This window comes from Ranitomeya variabilis, chromosome 5 (assembly GCF_051348905.1).
Source record: "Ranitomeya variabilis isolate aRanVar5 chromosome 5, aRanVar5.hap1, whole genome shotgun sequence".
NCBI classification, from domain to species: Eukaryota; Metazoa; Chordata; class Amphibia; order Anura; family Dendrobatidae; genus Ranitomeya; species Ranitomeya variabilis.
In genome coordinates this window covers 499,088,102-499,108,248 of record NC_135236.1, presented here as the reverse complement: position 1 = coordinate 499,108,248, position 20,147 = coordinate 499,088,102, and positions in this window count along the sequence as shown.

Here is a 20,147-nt window from a genome sequence, read left to right as displayed (position 1 = left end):
GCTTTGTGCATTCTCCCACTCAGTTGTACAGGATGAACATGTTCGGAAATGACTTAACCACCCTTGTGTCCGCAGTATGCTAACGCAATATGCTAACTGCTACATGCCTTAATACAGATAAGTAATAAAATGATTATTCATTGCAAAAATGTATAAGCAAAACCATTATTTGAAATAAGGTGCAATGAGTGGACTAATATTGTACATACACAGAACACATACAGTGGGGAAAAAAGTATTTAGCGAGCCACCAATTGTGCAAGTTCTCCCACTTAAAAAGATGAGAGAGGCCTGTAACTGACATCATAGGTAGACCACAACTATGAGAGTCAAAATGAGAAAACAAATCCAGAAAATCACCTTGTCTGGTTTGGCAAAATTTATTTTGCACATTATGGTGGAAAATAAGTATTTGGTCATTAACAAAAGTTAATCTCAATATTTTGTTATTTATCCTTTGTTGGCAATGACAGAGGTCAAATGTTTTCTGTAAGTCTTCACAAGGTTGGCACACACTGTTGTTGGTATGTTGACCCATTCCTCCATGCAGATCTCCTCTAGAGCAGTGATGTTTTGGGCCTGTCCCTCGGCAACACGGAATTTAAACTCCCTCCAAAGGTTTTCTATGGGGTTGAGATCCAGAGACTGGCTAAGCCACTCCAGGACCTTCATATGCTTCTTATGAAGCCAGTCTTTTGTTGCCCTGGCAGTGTGCTTGGGATCATTATCATGCTGAAAGACCCATCCACATTTCAACTTTAATGCTCTTGCTGATGGAAGGAGGTTTGCACTCAAAATCTCACGATACATGGCCCCATTCATTCTTTCATGTACACGGATCAGTCATTCTGGTCTCTTTGCAGAGAAACAGCCCCAAAGCATGATGTTGCCACCCCCATTCTTCACAGTAGGTATGGTGTTCTTTGGATGCAACTCAGCATTCTGTCTCCTCCAAACACGATGAGTTTTGTTTCTACCAAACAGTTCTACTTTGGTTCCATCAGACCATATGACGTTCTCCCAATACTCTTATGGATAATCCAAATGCTCTCTAGCAAACTTCAGATGAGCCCAGTCATGTACTGGCTTAAGCAGGGGGACATGTCTGGCACTGCAGGATCTGAGTCCCTGGTGGCGTAGTGTGTTATTGATGGTAGCCTTTGTTATGGTGGTTCCAGCTGTATGCAGGTCATTCATTAGGTCCCCCCGTGTGGTTCTGGGATTTTTGCTCACCTTTCTTGTGATCATTTTAACCCCATGGGGTGAGATCTTGTGTGGAGCCCCAGATCGAGGGAGATTATCAGTGGTCTTGTATGTCTTCCATTTTCCTATTATTGCTACCCACATATTCAGCCTTCTCAGCCTGGTGCAGGGCTACAATTTTGTTTCTGGTGTCCTTTAACAGCTCTTTGGTCTTGACCATAGTGTTGTTTGGAGTGTGACTGTTTGAGGTTGTGGACAGGTGTCTTTTATACTGATAACAAGTTCAAACAGGTGCCATTACTACAGGTAATGAGTGGAGGACAGATGTTATGGCTGGACCTGGTGGTTAGGAGCACCGGGAATGACCTGATAGTTAAAACTGCAAAATAGAGCGAGCTCTGGGAAGTGGGAGCTCTGCTGACCGCAGCCCTAATCTATTATCACACACACTAGAATTAGCCGTGGATCGTACCTGACTCTGCCTAGACGACTCTTCACAGCCTGAGAGGTAACTACTCCTAAAGAGAAATATAGCCTCACCTTGCCTCAGAGAAATTCCCCAAAGGAAAAGAGCAGCCCCCCACATATATTGACTGTGAGTTAAGAGGAAGGCACAAACACAGGAATGAGACAGGTTTCAGCAAAGGAGGCCCGACTTACTAAATAGACAGAAGATAGATAAAGGGATCTTTGCGGTCAGCACAAAAAACTACAAAAAGCCACGCAGAGTGAGCAAGAAACCGACTCACGGCACGGTAGGTGCCACTCTGCAACCCAGAGCTTCCAGCTAGCGAGACAATATCATGATAGCCAGCTGGACAAAACTTAGCAGGTACTCAGAAATATATTCAGCACACAAATGAACAACAAATGAGCTTAACAGGGACTTAGCTTCTGCTGAAGTAGACAGGTCATCAGGAGATCCAAGTGAGATCTGAACCAGTACAGATACATTGACAACAGGCATCAGGTAACGATCTGAGCAGAGTTAAATAGAGGAACCAGCCCAGTCTTAAACGATGCAGCTGAGGAAGCCACCTCCAGACCAGCAGCTCCACTTTCAGCCACCAGAGGGAACCCACGGACAGAACTCACAGAAATACCATTCCTGACCACAGGAGGGAGCTCGAGAACAGAGTTCACAACAGAGGAGCCTCTTAAAGAAGAAGTTACAGGTCTGTGAGAGCCAGAAATCCTGCATATTTTTAGATGACCAAATACTTATTTTCCACCATGATTTGCAAAATAAATCTTGTCAAATCAGACAAGGTGATTCAATGGATTTGTTTTCTCATTTTGACTCTCATAGTTGTAGTCTACCTTTGATGTCAATTACAGGCCTCTCACCTTTTAAAGTGGGAGAACTTGCACAATTGGTAGCTGACTAAATACTTTTTTCCTCACTGTACTAGATTCATTATGAAATGTATTTGTTTACATAAATGTAGACAAAGCATTACTGATAAATAAGATGAATCCAGCAGGACTCTGCTCAACCTTTCCGTGCAGGAACAGATCAGGAATAACCGACACTCAGGTGAGCTGACTATTTGTGTGTGGTTTTTTAAAGCATTACTGATAGTATGATCAGAGTAGTGTATGGGATATATAATGACATATACACTTGATAGAGGAAAATGGTGAAAAAATAATAACAATAAAATATTTTAAAGTGCAATAAGTGCAAAAAAATCAATACAGTATATGTGTACGATAAAAAGCATGTAGATTGTGTACTAGCGCATACTGAAAAAGGAAAAAATGTGTATGGACAACCCACAATTACTTGAATTAAACAGAAAAAAATGTATACATTGACTGACGAGCAAAAGGGTAACAATGTTTTGAACTTTTGACTTTCAGGCTCCATATCTCACCCTAGTGAAGAGCAAATTTGTTTGAAAAACGATCGCCAAACACAAAATCGGCATGCATATGGCACATTCGGATTTGTGATCAGAAACACGAGCAAAATTGTAAAAAATCAGTAACATTTGGTAAAAAGTGCGGGAAAACATTTGTGTTGCCAAAATAGTATTTTGAGCACTCTGACTACGATACTAGTGTTGTATAGTGATGAGCGAACGTGCTCGCCACTACTCGGTACTTGCCCGAGTATCACTGTGCACTCTGAGAGCACCGAGTATTTCCGGGATTATTCAATGGGAGCTCGGGGCTCTGCCCTGCAATTTTGGTGCTCTTTAGAGCGCCAATGACAATGCAGAGATTGGCTGCCGTGCACTGTAATGCCGCAGCCATCGTTGTTGTGGTATTACAGTGATTGGCTGGCAGCACAGCATCATCAGGTCTATAAGAGACCTGGCGCCGCTCTACTCGCCGCATTCTGCTCCAGACTTAGGCAGTGTAGGGAGAGCTGCTGCCGAGATAGGGTCAGAATCGTCCTTTTAGTAGTTACTGTGGGTCTGCTAGTGTGCAGTCGACAAATCCTGAGAAACCAACAGTCCTTTTTAGGGCTAACTTGGGGGTCCTAAGATTGCAGCACTTGGTAGGCAGGGGAGTCTATGTGCACATATCCACATCAGTGCAAGGCCTGCAGGCACTGTATGTGAGTACATAGATCTCACTGCATACCTCAAAAAGCTCCATTCCTGTCTGCTGCTGCTTATTTTCTATATATCTACAGTAGCTGCAGCTATCCGTGGCAATTTTTTTTCTGCTTATACCTGCTCATTTTATGGGCAGCACGGTGGCGCAGTGGATAGCACAGCAGCCTTGCAGCGCTGGAGTCCTGGGTTCAAGCCCCACTAAGGACAACATCTGCAAAGAGTTTGTATGTTCTCTCCGTGTTTGTGTGGGTTTCCTCTGGGTACTCCTGTTTCCTCCCACATTCCAAAGACATACTGATAGGGAATTTAGATTGTGAGCCCCATCAGGGACAGCGACGATAATGTGTGCAACCTGTAAAGCGCTGCAGAATATGTTAGCGCTGTATAAAAATAAAGATTATTATTTTATTCTAAAGGAATCCATAGCCCCTTTTTTCTACATTTATTTTCTTGGTCACGCTGCAGACTACAGATACGGCAGCCTTGCAGCGCTGGAGTCCTGGGTTCTAATCCCACCCAGGACAACATCTGCAAAGAGTTTGTATATTCTCTCCGTGTTTGCGTGGGTTTCCTCCGGGTTCTCCGGTTTCCTCCCACATTTCAAAGACATACTGATAGGGAATTTAGATTGTGAGCCCCATCGGGGACAGCGTTGATAATGTGTGCACACTGTAAAGCGCTGCAGAATATGTTACCGCTATATAAAAATAAAGATTATTATTATTGTAATAGAAGAACATGCAAATCTTAGAATTTTTTATTTTTTTTTGTCCCGGGCATCAGATGTGAGTGCGACAAAAAATCTGTCCTTTTTTTTGGTGGTATCTAATATTTTGTAGTGTCTTACAACATTTTTTGGGTCACCATTTTGCTGCCCCAAAAATCTGTAGCTGGCTCAAAAATATTTAGCTACAGTTCTTAGATTTATCAATGTGGGTTATACGCCATACACATCGCCTATCATTGCACAAAATATATTTAAATTTTAGTACTCCTTTTTTGTGTCATAGCCAACTTATTGACACAATTTTGGTGTGCCCAAAAAAATCAAGGCCACATTTAGATCAGTCTGTTGTCTCAGGCTGACGGCTGGTGTGTCTGTGGTGAAAAAATATTTTATTCGCAGGCATACGTTGCATAGTTCTGTCTGATAGCCTTGTTCTACTTATTTTTTATTGTTTTCAAAAAATTACAAAAAACATAAACAAAAAAATATACAGTCTGTTATCTCAGGTTCAACACGGTTGTATCTGTGGTTGAAAAATCTTTTATTGGCAGGCATACGTTGCATAGCTCTGTCTGCTAGCCTTGTTCTTCTCATTTCTTTTCTCAAAAATTACCAATAAACATAAAAAAATACAGTCTATCTGAGGCTGAGGCACGGTGTATCTGTGCCTTGTTCTACTCATTTTTTATTGTTTTCAAAAAATCAGAAAAAACATAAAAAAAATAGTCTGTTATCTCAGGCAGAGGCCTAGTGTATCTGTGGTTGAAAAATATTTTATTGGCAGGCATACGTTGCATTGTTCTGTCTGCTAGCCTTGTTGTACTCATTTTTTATCGTTTTCCAAAAATCACAAAAAACATTAAAAAAATATAGTCTTATCTCAGACTGAGGCCTGGTGTATCTGTGGTGGAAAAATCTTTTATTGGCAGGCATACGCTGCATAGTTCTGTCTGCTAGTCTTGTTCTACTCATTTGTTATTTTTTTCTAAAATTACCAACAAACATAAAAAAATACAGTCTTATGTCAGGCTGAGGCCTGGTGTATCTGTGGTTGAAAAATATTTTATTGGCAGGCATACGTTGCATGGTTCTGTTTGCTAGCCTTGTTCTACTCATTTTTATTGTTTTCAAAAAATCACAAAAAACATGAAAAAAAATACAGTCTGTTATTTCAGGCTGAGGCCTGGTGTATCTGTGGTGGAAACATCTTTATTGGCAGGCATATGTTGCATTGTTCTGTCTGCTAGCCTTGTTCTACTCTTTTGTTATGTCTAAAAAAAATCACAAAAAACAAAAAAATATACAGTCTGTTATCTCAGGCTGAGGCCTGGTGCATGTGTGGTGGAAAAATCTTTGCTTAGCAGGCATACTGACCACATATAATGTTTCTACAAATAAATCCATTTGTATTGAGGTTTTCACATATTTCAGTACTCCATTTAAAATTGCCAAGGCAAGGGGCAAGGGACAGGGAAGTGGAGGTGATGCTGATGGTGCATGCAGAGGACGAGGCCGTGGCCAAGCTGAAAGTGGTCCACAGCAAATACCCACATCTTCGCGCTCGACCTTCCTGTCCCAGTTTCTAGGGGACCGCAGCACACCACTATTGGAGCCAGAGCAGTGTGAAACGGTTGTTGATTGGATAACGGATAATGCTTCCAGTCACTTAGCCACCACCACCACCACTGTGTCTTCCACACGGTCAAGTCTGAGTAGCCGTGATTGTGGACCGGATATTCCTCACCCTGATCCTCCTTCCTCCCACCATGTCGAGTGCCCTGAGACAACTTATCCCACATTTGGACATTCCAAGGAGCTGTTCAGTTTTCCCTTTAAAGATTCTGAACTCTCGGCCTGTCAACTTGAAGTGGGGCCAGATGAGATCGCATGTAGCGATGCCCAAACATTTGAACAGCCACGGTCACATGAAGGCGATGGTGGGAAAGTGTCACAAGAGGAGGACGATGATGAGACACAATTGCCAGAAAGTCAGGAGGAGGAGCAGGGTGCGGATGTGGAAGATGAGGTGGTGGATGACATAGTGACTGACCCAACCTGGCAGGAGGACATGCAGAGCGAGGACAGCAGCACACATGAGGAAGGATGCGTATCACTCCAACAGGCAGGAAGAAGCAGTGTGGTGGATGCAGACAGAAGGCGTGCATCGGTTCCCCATAACACCAACATGACGGAAGTTGCCAATCCAACTGTTAAATGGCCAAACAGGCCATTTGCAGCACTTGCCATGCCTGCATCAGCAGGGGTAGCAAAACTACCAGCCTGACCACCACCAGCATGATTAGGCACATGGCAGCAAAGCACCTGAGTTTGTGGGCCGAACTCCAGGCTCCAGGGACACTGTCTGCAGGTGACAACACTGCTTCTTCCACTGTTTTGCATAGAAGCCAAATACCCAGTTCACCATGCCTCATGCCTGTGAAGATGTCTCGGGCCCTACACCTGTTGTTGCCCACAGTCAACCAGCACCATAATCAAGCCTGTCCACGTCCTGGTCCCAGCCCAGTCTTCAGTTGTCTATACCCCAGTCATTGGAACACAAGCGGAAATACCCAGCCAATGCCCCACAGTCCACAGTACGTAATTCCAACATTTCTCGTCTGCTTGCGCTCGAAATGTTGCCTTTTCGGCTCATTGAGACGGAAGCTTTCCGCAACCTGATGGCGGTGGCAGTCCCAAGGTACTCGTTCCCCAGTCACCACTATTTCTCCCGGTGTGCCATACCGGCATTACACCAGCATGTGTCCAACAACATTACCCATGCCCTCTACAATGCTGTTACTGGGAAAGTTCACCTAACCACGTGGACAAGTGGTGTGGACACTTACTGCACACTGGGTTAACATAGAGGAAGCCTGTATCCAGTCAGACCTTGGGATGGAACACATCCTCCCCAATGCCAAGGATTGCGGGCCCTATGTCAATCAGGGTTGCCCCCACAGTCTACAGCTGCTGCACCTCAGCCTCCATCTCTGAAATGAACACATCAGTCAGAAGCTGGAAGCACTGCAGCACTGCCTCAGCCAATCGGCAACAGGCTGTGCTGAAGCTAATCTGCATAGGTGACAAACTGCACAATGCAGAAGAGTTGTGGACAGCGCTGAAAGAGCAGTCAGATATTTGGATGACACCACTGAACCTACAGCCAGGCATGGTCATGTGTAACAATGGCCAGAACCTGGTGGTGGCTCTGAGGCAAGGTAAGCTCATGCACGTACCTTGCCTGGCCCATGTGCTTAACCTCGTGGTTCAACGTTTTCTGAAAAGCTACCCATAGCTGCCGGATCTGCCAGTGAAAGTACGCTGTCTGTCTGCCCATTTTAGAAAGTCAGCTACAGCTTCAGCCACCCTTGCCGTGCTTCAGCAGGGTTTGCAGCTTTTGGCTCACCGACTGGTGTGTGATGTCCCCACGAACTGGAACTCTACACTGCATGTGTTGGAAAGGATTTGTGAGTAGAATAGGGCAATTGTTGACTACCAGCATCAACAAGGCCATCGATATTCAGTTCAGACTCCACACATAAGATCTCAGAAGTGAACATGGATGTCAGACTTATGTACCATACCATCAGAACTTTGAGGACTGCACCAAGATGGTGAGCGGCGATGATGCTATAATTAGAGTCACCATCCTGCTTTGCAGCATTCTGACTACCTCTCTGCTCACAATTAAAGAGAATGCATTGCAGGCAGAGCAAGAGGACATGCAGCAAGAAACCACACAGGGTGATTACACTCAGCCCAGCCTCATGTCGTCGCAACGTGGATTGGTAGGCAATGAGGAGGAGGAGGAAGAACAGGAGCTACTTTCATGCGCTATAGATGGTACTACAAGCACAGCTGTCATACCGTCTGTTCAGCGAGGATGGCCTGAGGACAGGGAGGAGGAGGACAGCATGGTCAGTCGTCCTGTTGGTGAGGACACTGAAGTGTTGCCTGTTAGCAGTCTGGCATGCATGGCTGACTTTATGTTGCGCTGCGTTTCCCGTGACCCTCACATTATTAAAATTTTCAGTGACACTCATTACTGGTTGGTAACACTTTTGAACTGACAATACAAGGAGAACTTTCAATATCTTCTTCCAGAGGCAGATAGTAGTACAAAAATGTTGCTGTACCAGAGGGCCCTTGTAGCGGAATTACTGAAAAAATTCCCATGTGAGAACGCTCGCAGCAGACGTCAGAGTTTGTTGTACATCCAAGGGGTCCAAGCGAGAGAGACAGAAGTACAATACAGCTCAGGCAGGGGAACAATGGCAAAGTTCTGGGACAGTTTTCTCAGACCCTCCCATCGTGCCGCCACAGAGGCAAGGGGTGCTGGCACAAGAAGTGTAACGTTTGGGAAGATGCTGAGGGAGTACCTCGCAGATCGTACAAATGTCCTCCGTGATTCCTCTGTGCCTTTCAATTATTGGTTATCCAAGCTGGACACGTGGCATGAACTGGCTCTCTAGTCCTTGAAGGTCCTGGACTGCCCTGCTGCTAGCATCCTGTCTGAGTGGGTTTTTAGTGTCACTGGTGGAATTATAACAGATAAGCGTATCCGACTGTCAACTGGCAATGCTTACAGGCTGACTCTTATAAAAATTAATAAGGGCTGGATTGGGCAAGACTTCTGTACACCACCGAATTAAAACAGCGAAACATAACCTCAAATACATCTTTGTCTTTTTTTTGGGAGATATCTTGTCATGCACCTCCTCCCAACCACACATGGGTATCCGTTTCCTGATTTGGTCTGTTTGGTGTTATCCTCCTCCTTAGGCCGGGGACACACTTAACGTATAAAAAAACGGTCCATTTTTCACGGCCGAGAATTGCACAAATGTTTCAAAAACAGTGATCCGTGTGCAGTGCGAGGATGCGATTTCCTCGCATCAAATGATCCGTGTGACATCCGTGTGACATCCGTATGGCATCCGTATGCCGAGATTTTCTCGCAAGCTTGCAAAACCGACATCTAATGGATTTATGTGCTCAAATGTTCGGGAAAACATATATACAGTATATATATATATATATATATATATATATATGTCATTGAGACACATATATATATATTCTGTATTTATATTTCATTCAGCGCGATATCTGTGAAAAGCCGGTAATTCAATTGCCGGCTTTGCATTTCTCCTTCACAAACCCGACAGGATATGAGACATGGTTTACATACAGTAAACCATCTCATATCCCCCTTTTTTTTGCATATTCCACACTACTAATGTTAGTAGTGTGTATGTGCAAAATTTGGCCGCTGTAGCTGCTAAAATAAAGGGTTAAATGGTGGAAAAAATTGGCGTGGGCTCCCGCGCAATTTTCTCCGCCAGAATGGTAAAGCCAGTGACTGAGGGCAGATATTAATAGCCAGGAGAGGGTCCATGGTTATTGGCCCCCCCGTGGCTACAAACATCTGCCCCCAGCCACCCCAGAAAAGGCACATCTGGAAGATGCGCCTATTCTGGCACTTGGCCACTCTCTTCCCACTCCCGTGTAGTGGTGGGATATGGGGTAATGAAGGGTTAATGCCACCTTGCTATTGGAAGGTGACATTAAGCCAGGTTAATAATGGAGAGGCGTCAATTATGACACCTATCCATTATTAATCCAATTGTCTGAAAGGGTTAAAAAACACACACACACATGATTTAACCCCTTAACGACCGCCGATACGCCTTTTAACGGCGGCCGCTGAGGGTACTTAAACCACAGCGCCGTTAATTAACGGCGCTGTGGAAAAAGTGAATAGCGCCCCCCAGAGTCGGATTTTCTCTGGGGTCTCGGTTGCCGAGGGTAGCCGAGACCCCAGAGAACATGATTCGGGGGGTTTTTACCGACCCCCGAGTTGCGATCGCCGGTAATTAACCGTTTACCGGCGGTCGCAACAAAAAAAAAAAAAACGCGATTTGCCGTTTAATTTCTCTGTCCTCCGATGTGATCGCACATCGGAGGACAGAGAAATGTGGTCCCCGATGGCCCCCAATAGCCCCCCAATACTTACCTACCTCCCCCGGTGCTCCTCGTGTCTCCCCATGGGCGCCGCCATCTTTTTTCCGGGAAAAAATGGCGGGCGCACGCGCAGTGTGCCCGCCGCCCGGCACCCGGATGTTCTTTGGGGTCTCGGCTGCCGGGGGTAGCCGAGACCCCAAAGAACATGATCGGGGTCAGTTTGCACCGACCCCTGCTTTGCGATCGCCGGTAATTAACAGTTTACCGGCGACCGCAAAAAAAAAAAAAAAAAAGCGATCAGTTATTTCTCTGTCCTCTGATGTGATCGCACATCAGAGGACAGAGAAATAGGGGGATTCGGGGACCCTATCATACTCACCCGGGGTCCCTGGGTCCTCTTCTGTCTTCTCCTGCCAGCCGGCTTTTTCATCATGGCGGGCGCATGCGCAGTGCGCCCGCCATCTGCTGCCATCTGCCGGCCGGCAGGAGAAGACAAGTTGGGGCTAAAATTAGGGTTAGGGTTAGGGTTAGGGTTAGAGTTAGGGTTAGGGTTAGGGTTAGGGTTAGAGTTAGGGTTAGAGTTAGGGTTAGAGTTAGGGTTAGGGTTAGGGTTAGGGTTAGAGTTAGGGTTAGGGTTAGAGTTAGGGTTAGGGTTGGGGCTAAATTTAGGGTTAGGGTTAGGGCTAGGGTTAGGGTTAGGCTACTTTCACACTAGCGTTTTTTGGCTTCCGTCGCAATGCGTCGTTGGAGAAAAAACGCATCCTGCAAAAGTGCTTGCAGGATGCGTTTTTTCTCCATTGGCTTGCATTAGTGACGCATTGCGACGGATTGCCACATGTCGCATCCATCGTGCGACGGATGCGTCGTGCTTCGGCGGACCGTCGACACAAAAAAAACTACATGTAACTTTTTTGTGCGACGTGTCCGCCATTTCCGACCGCGCATGCGTGGCCGGAACTCCGCCCCCGCCTCCCCGCACCTCACAATGGGGCAGCGGATGCGTTGAAAAAACAGCATCCGCTGCACCCGTTGTGCGGCGCTTACAACGCTAGCCTCGGTACGTCGGCCCGACACACTGCGATGGGCCGAGTACGACGCTAGTGTGAAAGTAGCCTTAGGCTTCTTTCACACTTGCGTCGGTACGGGGCGGTCGCAATGCGTCGGCCCGATGTACCGACGCACGTTGTGAAAATTGTGCACAACGTGGGCAGCGGATGCAGTTTTTCAACGCATCCGCTGCCCAGTCTATGTCCTGGGGAGGAGGGGGCAGAGTTACGGCCACGCATCCGCGGAAATGGCGGACGCGACGTACAAAAAAAAGGTTACATTGAACTTTTTTTGTGACGACGGGGGCTAAAGTTATGGTTAGGGTTGGGGCTAAAGTTAGGGTTGGGGCTAAAGTTAGGGTTAGAGTTGGGATTAGGGTTAGGGTTTGGATTAGGGTTGGGATTAGTGTTACATTTGGGATTAGGGTTGGGATTAGGGTTAGGGTTGGTATTAGGGTTAGGGGTGTGTTGGATTTAGGGTTTTGATTAGGGTTATGGTTAGGGTTGAGATTAGGGCTGTTTTGGGGTTAGGGTTGTGATTATCGTTAGGGTTGTGATTAGGATTATGGATCGGGTTGAGATTAGGGTTAGGGCTGTGTTGGGGTTAGGGTTGGAGTTAGAATTGGGGGGTTTCCACTGTTTAGGTACATCAGGGGGTCTCCAAACACGACAGCCAATTTTGCGCTAAAAAAGTCAAATGGTACTCCCTCCCTTCTGAGCTCTGCCGTGCGCCCAAACAGTGGTTTACCCCCACATATGGGGCATCAGCGTACTCGGGATAAATTGGACAACAACTTTTGGGGTCCAATTTCTCCTGTTACCCTTGTGAAAATAAAAACTTGGGGGCTAAAAATCTTTTTTGTTGGAAAAAAATATATTTTTTTATTTTCACTACTCTGCATTATAAATTTCTGTGAAGCACTTGAGCTTTCAAAGTTCTCACCACATATCTAGATAAGTTCCTTAGGGGGTCTAGTTTCCAAAATTTGGTCACTTGTGGGGGTTTCTACTGTTTAGGTACATTAGGGGTCTGCAAACGCAACATAACGCCCGCAGACAATTCTATCAAAGTCTGCATTCCAAAATGGCGCTCCTTCCCTTCCGAGCTCTGCCGTGCGCCCAAACAGTGGTTTACCCCCACATATGGGGTACCAGCATACTCAGGACAAATTGGACAACAACTTTTGGGGTCCAATTTCTCTTGTTACCCTTGTGAAAATAAAAACTTGGGGGCTAAAAATCTTTATTGTTAAAAAATATATATTTTTTATTTTCACGACTCTGCATTATAAACTTCTGTGATGCACTTGGGCATTCAAAGTTCTCACTACACATCTAGATAAGTTCCATGGGGGGTCTAGTTTCCAAAATGGGGTCACTTTTGGGGGGTTTCTGCTGTTTAGGCACATCAGGGGCTCTCCAAACGCGACATGGCGTCCGATCTCAATTCCAGTCAATTTTGCATTGAAAAGTCAAATGGCGCTCCTTTGCTTCCGAGCTCAGCCATGCGCCCAAACAGTGGTTTACCCCCACATATGGGGTGTCAGCATACTCAAGACAAATTGTACAACAGCTTCTGGAGTCCATTTTCTCCTGTTACCCTTGGTAAAATAAAAATTTGGAGGCAAAAAGATCATTTTTGTAGAAAAAATTCGATTTTTTTTATTTTCACGGCTCTACGTTATAAACTTCTGTGAAGCACCTGGGGGTTTAAAGTGCTCACCACACATCTAGATAAGTTCCTTAAGGGCTCTAGTTTCCAAAATGGTGTCATATGTGGGGGGTCTCTACTGTTTAGGCACATCAGCGGCTCTCCAAACGTGACATGGCGTCCGATCTCAATTCCAGCCAATTCTACATTGAAAAAGTAAAACGACACTCCTTCTCTTCCAAGCTCTGCGGTGCGCCCAAACAGTGGTTTACCCCCATATATGGGGTATCGACGTACTCAGGAGAAATTGTACAACAACTTTTGTGGTCTAATGTCTCCTGTTACCCTTGTTAAAATAAAAATTTGGGGGCAAAAAGATTATTTTTGTAGAAAAAATGAGATTTTTTATTTTCACGGCTCTACGTTATAAACTTCTGTGAAGCACTTGGGGGTTCAAAGTGCTCACCACACATCTAGATAAGTTCCTTAAGGGGTCTAGTTTCCAAAATGGTATCACTTGTGGGGGGTTTCCACTGTTTAGGCACATCAGGGACTCTCCAAACGCGACATGGCATCCGATCTCAATTCCAGCCAATTCTGCATTGAAAAAGTCAAACGGTGCTCCTTCACTTCCAAGCTCTGCGGTGCGCCCAAACAGTGGTTTACCTCCACATATGGGGTATCGACGTACTCAGGAGAAATTGCACAACAACTTTTGTGGTCTAATTTCTCCTGTTACCCTTGTGAAAATAAGAATTTGTGGGCGAAAAAATCATTTTTGTGAAAACAAATGCGATTTTTTATTTTCACGGCTCTACGTTATAAACTTCTGTGAAGCACTTGGGGGTTCAAAGTGCTCACCACACATCTAGATAAGTTCCTTGGGGGGTCTAGTTTCCAAAATGGTGTCACTTGTGGGGGGTTTCCACTGTTTAGGCACATTAGGGGCTCTCCAAACGCGACATGGCGTCCGATCTCAATTCCAGCCAATTCTGCATTGAAACAGTCAAACGGTGCTCCTTCACTTCCAAGCTCTGCGGTGCGCCCAAACAGTGGTTTACCTCCACATATGGGGTATCGGCGTACTCAGGAAAAATTGCACAACAAAATTTGTGGTTAAATTTCTGTTTTTACACTTGTGAAAATTAAAAAAAATGGTTCTGAAGTAAAATGTTTGCAAAAAAAAGTAAAATGTTCATTTTTTTCTTCCACATTGTTTTAGTTCCTGTGAAGTACGTAAAGGGTTAATAAACTTCTTGAATGTGGTTTTGAGCAGCTTGAGGGGTGCAGTTTTTAGAATGGTGTCACACTTGGTTATTTTCTATCATATAGACCCCTCAAAATCACTTCAAAGGTGATGTGGTCCCTAAAAAAAACATGGTGTTGTAAAAATGAGAAATTGCTGGTCAACTTTTAACCCTTATAACTCCCTAACAAAAAAAAAAATTGTTTCCAAAATTGTGCTGATGTAAAGTAGACATGTGAGAAATGTTATTTATTAACTATTTTTTGTGACATATCTCTCTGATTTAAGGGCATAAAAATACAAAGTTTGAAAATTGCAAAATTTTAAAAATTTTCGCCATATTTCCATTTTTTTCATAAATAATCGCAAGTAATATCGAAGAAATGTTACCACTATCTTGAAGTACAACATGTCACGAAAAAACAATCTCAGAATCAGCGGGATCCGATAAAGCGTTCCAGAGTTATAACCTCATAAAGTGACACTGGTCAGAATTGTAAAAATTGGCTCGGTCATTAAGTACCAAATTGGCTCTGTCACTAAGGGGTTAAAAGTATTTTAATGAAATAAACACAGCGGTTGTTTTAATATTTTATTGCTCTCTCAATCCATTTCCAGGCCCTCGCTTGGCAAAATAATAAACACACAATATACATACCTTCTGATGTCAGATCACGTCCAACGATGTAATCCATCTGAAGGGGTTAACTAATATTACAGGCAGAGCTGCGATAAACCACTCGCTCGTGCCTGTAATCCCCGGGTGCTGAAAGGAAAGCAGTGATCTATACTTACATTGACTTGTGGTGATGCGCCCCTGCTGGATGTTCTCATGAACTGCAGCCTGGGAACTTTTTCCCACGCTCCAGGTCATATGAGGACATCCACCAGGGGGCGCATCACCGCGACTGAAGGAAATGTAGGTCAATGACCTATAGTTACCTTCAGTCGCGGTGATGCGCCCCCTGGTGGATGTCCTCATATGACCTGGAGCGTGGGAAAAAGTTCCCAGGCTGCAGTTCATGAGAACATCCAGCAGGGGCGCATCACCGCGACTGAATGTAAGTATAGATCACTGCTTTCCTTTCAGCACCCGGGGATTACAGGCACGAGCGAGTGGTTTATCGCAGCTCTGCCTGTAATATTAGTTAACCCCTTCAGATGGATTACTTCGTGGGACGTGACAGTTCATCAGAGAGGGTATGTATCTTGTGTGTTTATTGTTTTGCCAAGCGAGGGTCTGAAAATGGATTGAGAGAGCAATAAAATATTACAACAACCGCTGTGTTTATTTCATTAAAATACTTTTTAATCATGTGTGTGTGTGTTTTTTAACCCTTTCAGACAATTGGATTAATAATGGATAGGTGTCATAATTGACGCCTCTCCATTATTAACCTGGCTTAATGTCACCTTCCAATAGCAAGGTGGCATTAACCCTTCATTACCCCACATCCCACCGCTACACGGGAGTGGGAAGAGAGTGGCCAAGTGCCAGAATAGGCACATCTTCCAGATGTGCCTTTTCTGGAGTGGCTGGGGGCAGATGTTTTTAGCCATGGGGGGGCCAATAACCATGGACCCTCTCCTGGCTATTAATATCTGCCCTCAGTCACTGGCTTTACCATTCTGGCGGAGAAAATTGCGCGGGAGCCCACGCCAATTTTTTCCGCCATTTAACCCTTTATTTGAGCAGCTACAGTGGCCAAATTTTGCACATACACACTACTAACATTAGTAGTGTGGAATATGCAAAAAAAATGGGGATATGAGATGGTTTACTGTATGTAAACCATGTCTCATATCCTGTCGGGTTTGTGAAGGAGAAATGCAAAGCCGGCAATTGAATTACCGGCTTTTCTATAGAACACCGCTGCGTATTTCTCGCAATGCACACGCATGGTCCGTGTGTAATCCGATTTTTTCTCGCCCCCATAGGCTTTCATTGGCGAGTCTCGGCCGAGATACGCTGACAATCGCAGCCTGCTGCGAGTTCCCTCGGATCCGAAATACGGTGGAGAAAATATCGGATGATGGGAGCTGCACCATAGATTAACATTGGGCCGAGTGCTATGCGATTTTTTATCGCATAGCACTCGTCCGTATTACGGTCTAGTGTGACCCCGGCCTTATCCACATCTTCATCATCCACAACCAGTACAACACCAGGGTGAACGTATTCCATGATGCAAAAGTCACTCAATTTTTGTGCAAGGGTGTTTTTATGATGGCCGTTACTAAATAGAAACAAAAAAAATGTTACCCCCTCAAGGGAAACTGTCATCAAAATGAGATGTAAGTATATTCTTCCCATTTATTCTTATATTTTCCAGTTTTACTATCTCTGGACCATCCTCTTATGACCTAGTGTATACCTCTCCAATATAAAAATATTGAAATACTATTATATTATATTTTTATTTATACCCCTGTCTCTGAGCTGTTGCTAGGGACCAACATATCTCGTTTGACACATTCTGGCTTCATATCTATGAACCTGTGTTCACCCCTCCCTTTTTTCTTATTTAGTTTCATAGGTGGATTCACATGCTTTATTTAGTTGTTTGATTTCAGTATGATTTATCTTTATGTCTCCTCGTTCTCCACCACTAGATCACCAGGGTTAACGTGTTCTGTGCTGCTACAGGCAGTCCAATTTTTGGCAAGGGTGTCTATGATGCCTGTAGTATATTTCTAAAAAATGTACCCCCCATGGGGGAAATGTTTGTCAGCCCATGCACTTAGTGTATCAGCATTACGAGTCTAGGAGACCAGCTCCTTTGTAATGAGAAAAAAATTTTATGAGGCCGTCCTCCATGATCCTTCCAAGGGGGATTGTGTTGCGTGCAAATTGGGGTCAAGGCGGCCCTTGCATTCAATGCATAAGGAAACAGTATGGCAGGACCAACTGAAGAATGTGAAGTGGGTTTTCCTGTGGCTACCCAGCACCTGGGTTCAAAGGATTATTGGGGTGCATATGACTTGGTAGCAGGGCAGGCCTTGCAGTTAATACATAAGAAAACAGTATGGGATAACAAAATGAATAATGTGAAGTGTAGGGTTGAGCGAAACGGGTCGTTCATTTTCAAAAGTCGCCGACTTTTGGCTAAGTCGGCGTCTCATGAAACCCGATCCGACCCCTGTGCTTGTCGGCCATGCGGTACGCGACTTTCGCGCCAAAGTCGCGTTTCAATGACACGAAAAGCGCCATTTCTCAGCCAATGAAGGTGAACGCAGAGTGTGGGCAGCGTGATGACATAGGTCCTGGTCCCCACCATCTTAGAGAAGGGCATTGCAGTGATTGGCTTGCTGTCTGCGGCGTCACAGGGGCTATAAAGGGGCGTTCCCGCCGACCGCCATCTCACTGCTGCTGATCTGAGCTTAGGGAGAGGTTGCTGCCGCTTCGTCAGAAGCAGGGATAGCGTTAGGCAGGGTCCACTAACCACCAAACCGCTTGTGCTGTAGCGATTTCCACTGTCCAACACCACCTTCGGTGTGCAGGGACAGTGGAAGCTACATTTTTTTTTTTTTCTCTCAGCGCTGTAGCTCATTGGGCTGCCCTAGAAGGCTCCGTGATAGCTGTATTGCTGTGTGTACGCCACTGTGGAAACCAACTGCTTTTTTCAAAGCACATATCCTCTTGTTCCTTCCTTTCTGCACAGCTATCTTTTTTGTTTGTCCACACTTTTTATTTAATTTGTGCATCAGTCCACTCCTATTGCTGCCTGCCATACCTGGCTGAGATTACTGCAGGGAGATAGTAATTGTAGGACAGTCCCTGTTTTTTTTTTTGTTTTTTTTTTGTGGGAGATTAAGATTTGCATTTCTGCTAGAGTGCCATCCGTGTGTGTGCCATCCCTGTGTGCGCCATCTCTCACTCAGTGGGCCATAGAAAGCCTATTTATTTTTTTGCTTGATTTGGGTTCTAAAATCTACCTGAAAAAAAAAACACTACATCAATCAGTGGGAGATTAATATTGTCCTCAGGGCTTGTGTGCCACTCCTGATCCTGACTCCTGTGAGCGCCATCTCTCACTCAGTGGGCCATAGAAAGCCTATTTATTTTTTTGCTTGATTTGGGTTCTAAAATCTAACTGAAAAAAAAATCACTACATCCATCAGTGGGAGATTAATACTGCCCTCAGGGCTTGTGTGCCACTCCTGATCCTGACTCCTGTGAGCGCCATCTCTCACTCAGTGGGCCATAGAAAGCCTATTTATTTTTTTGCTTGATTTGGGTTCTAAAATCTACCTGAAAAAAAAAACACTACATCCATCAGTGGGAGATTAATACTGTCCTCAGGGCTTGTGTGCCACTCCTGATCCTGACTCCTGTGAGCGCCATCTCTCACTCTGTGGGCCATAGAAAGCCTATTTATTTTTTTGCTTGATTTGGGTTCTAAAATCTAACTGAAAAAAAAATCACTACATCCATCAGTGGGAGATTAATACTGTCCTCAGGGCTTGTGTGCCACTCCTGATCCTGACTCCTGTGAGCGCCATCTCTCACTCAGTGGGCCATAGAAAGCCTATTTATTTTTTTGCTTCATTTGGGTTCTAAAATCTACCTGAAAAAAAAACACTACATCCATCAGTGGGAGATTAATACTGTCCTCAGGGCTTGTGTGCCACTGCTGATCCTGACTCCTGTGCGCGCCATCTCTCACTCAGTGGGCCATAGAAAGCCTATTTATTTTTTTGCTTGATTTGGGTTCTAAAATCTACCTGAAAAAAAAAACACTACATCCATCAGTGGGAGATTAATACTGTCCTCAGGGCTTGTGTGCCACTCCTGATCCTGACTCCTGTGAGCGCCATCTCTCACTCAGTGGGCCATAGAAAGCCTATTTATTTTTTTGCTTGATTTGGGTTCTAAAGTCTACCTGAAAAAAAAACACTACATCCATCAGTGGGAGATTAATACTGTCCTCAGGGCTTGTGTGCCACTCCTGATCCTGACTCCTGTGCGTGCCATCTCTCACTCAGTGGGCCATAGAAAGCCTATTTATTTTTTTGCTTGATTTGGGTTCTAAAATCTATCTGAAAAAAAAACACTACATCCATCAGTAGGAGATTAATACTGCCCTCAGGGCTTGTGTGCCACTCCTGATCCTGACTCCTGTGAGCGCCATCTCTCACTCAGTGGGCCATAGAAAGCCTATTTATTTTTTTGCTTGATTTGGGTTCTAAAATCTACCTGAAAAAAAAAACACTACATCCATCAGTGGGAGATTAATACTGTCCTCAGGGCTTGTGTGCCACTCCTGATCCTGACTCCTGTGAGCGCCATCTTTCACTCTGTGGGCCATAGAAAGCCTATTTATTTTTTTGCTTGATTTGGGTTCTAAAATCTAACTGAAAAAAAAATCACTACATCCATCAGTGGGAGATTAATACTGTCCTCAGGGCTTGTGTGCCACTCCTGATCCTGACTCCTGTGAGCGCCATCTCTCACTCAGTGGGCCATAGAAAGCCTATTTATTTTTTTGCTTGATTTGGGTTCTAAAATCTACCTGAAAAAAAAAAACACTACATCCATCAGTGGGAGATTAATACTGTCCTCAGGGCTTGTGTGCCACTGCTGATCCTGACTCCTGTGCGCGCCATCTCTCACTCAGTGGGCCATAGAAAGCCTATTTATTTTTTTGCTTGATTTGGGTTCTAAAATCTACCTGAAAAAAAAAACACTACATCCATCAGTGGGAGATTAATACTGTCCTCAGGGCTTGTGTGCCACTCCTGA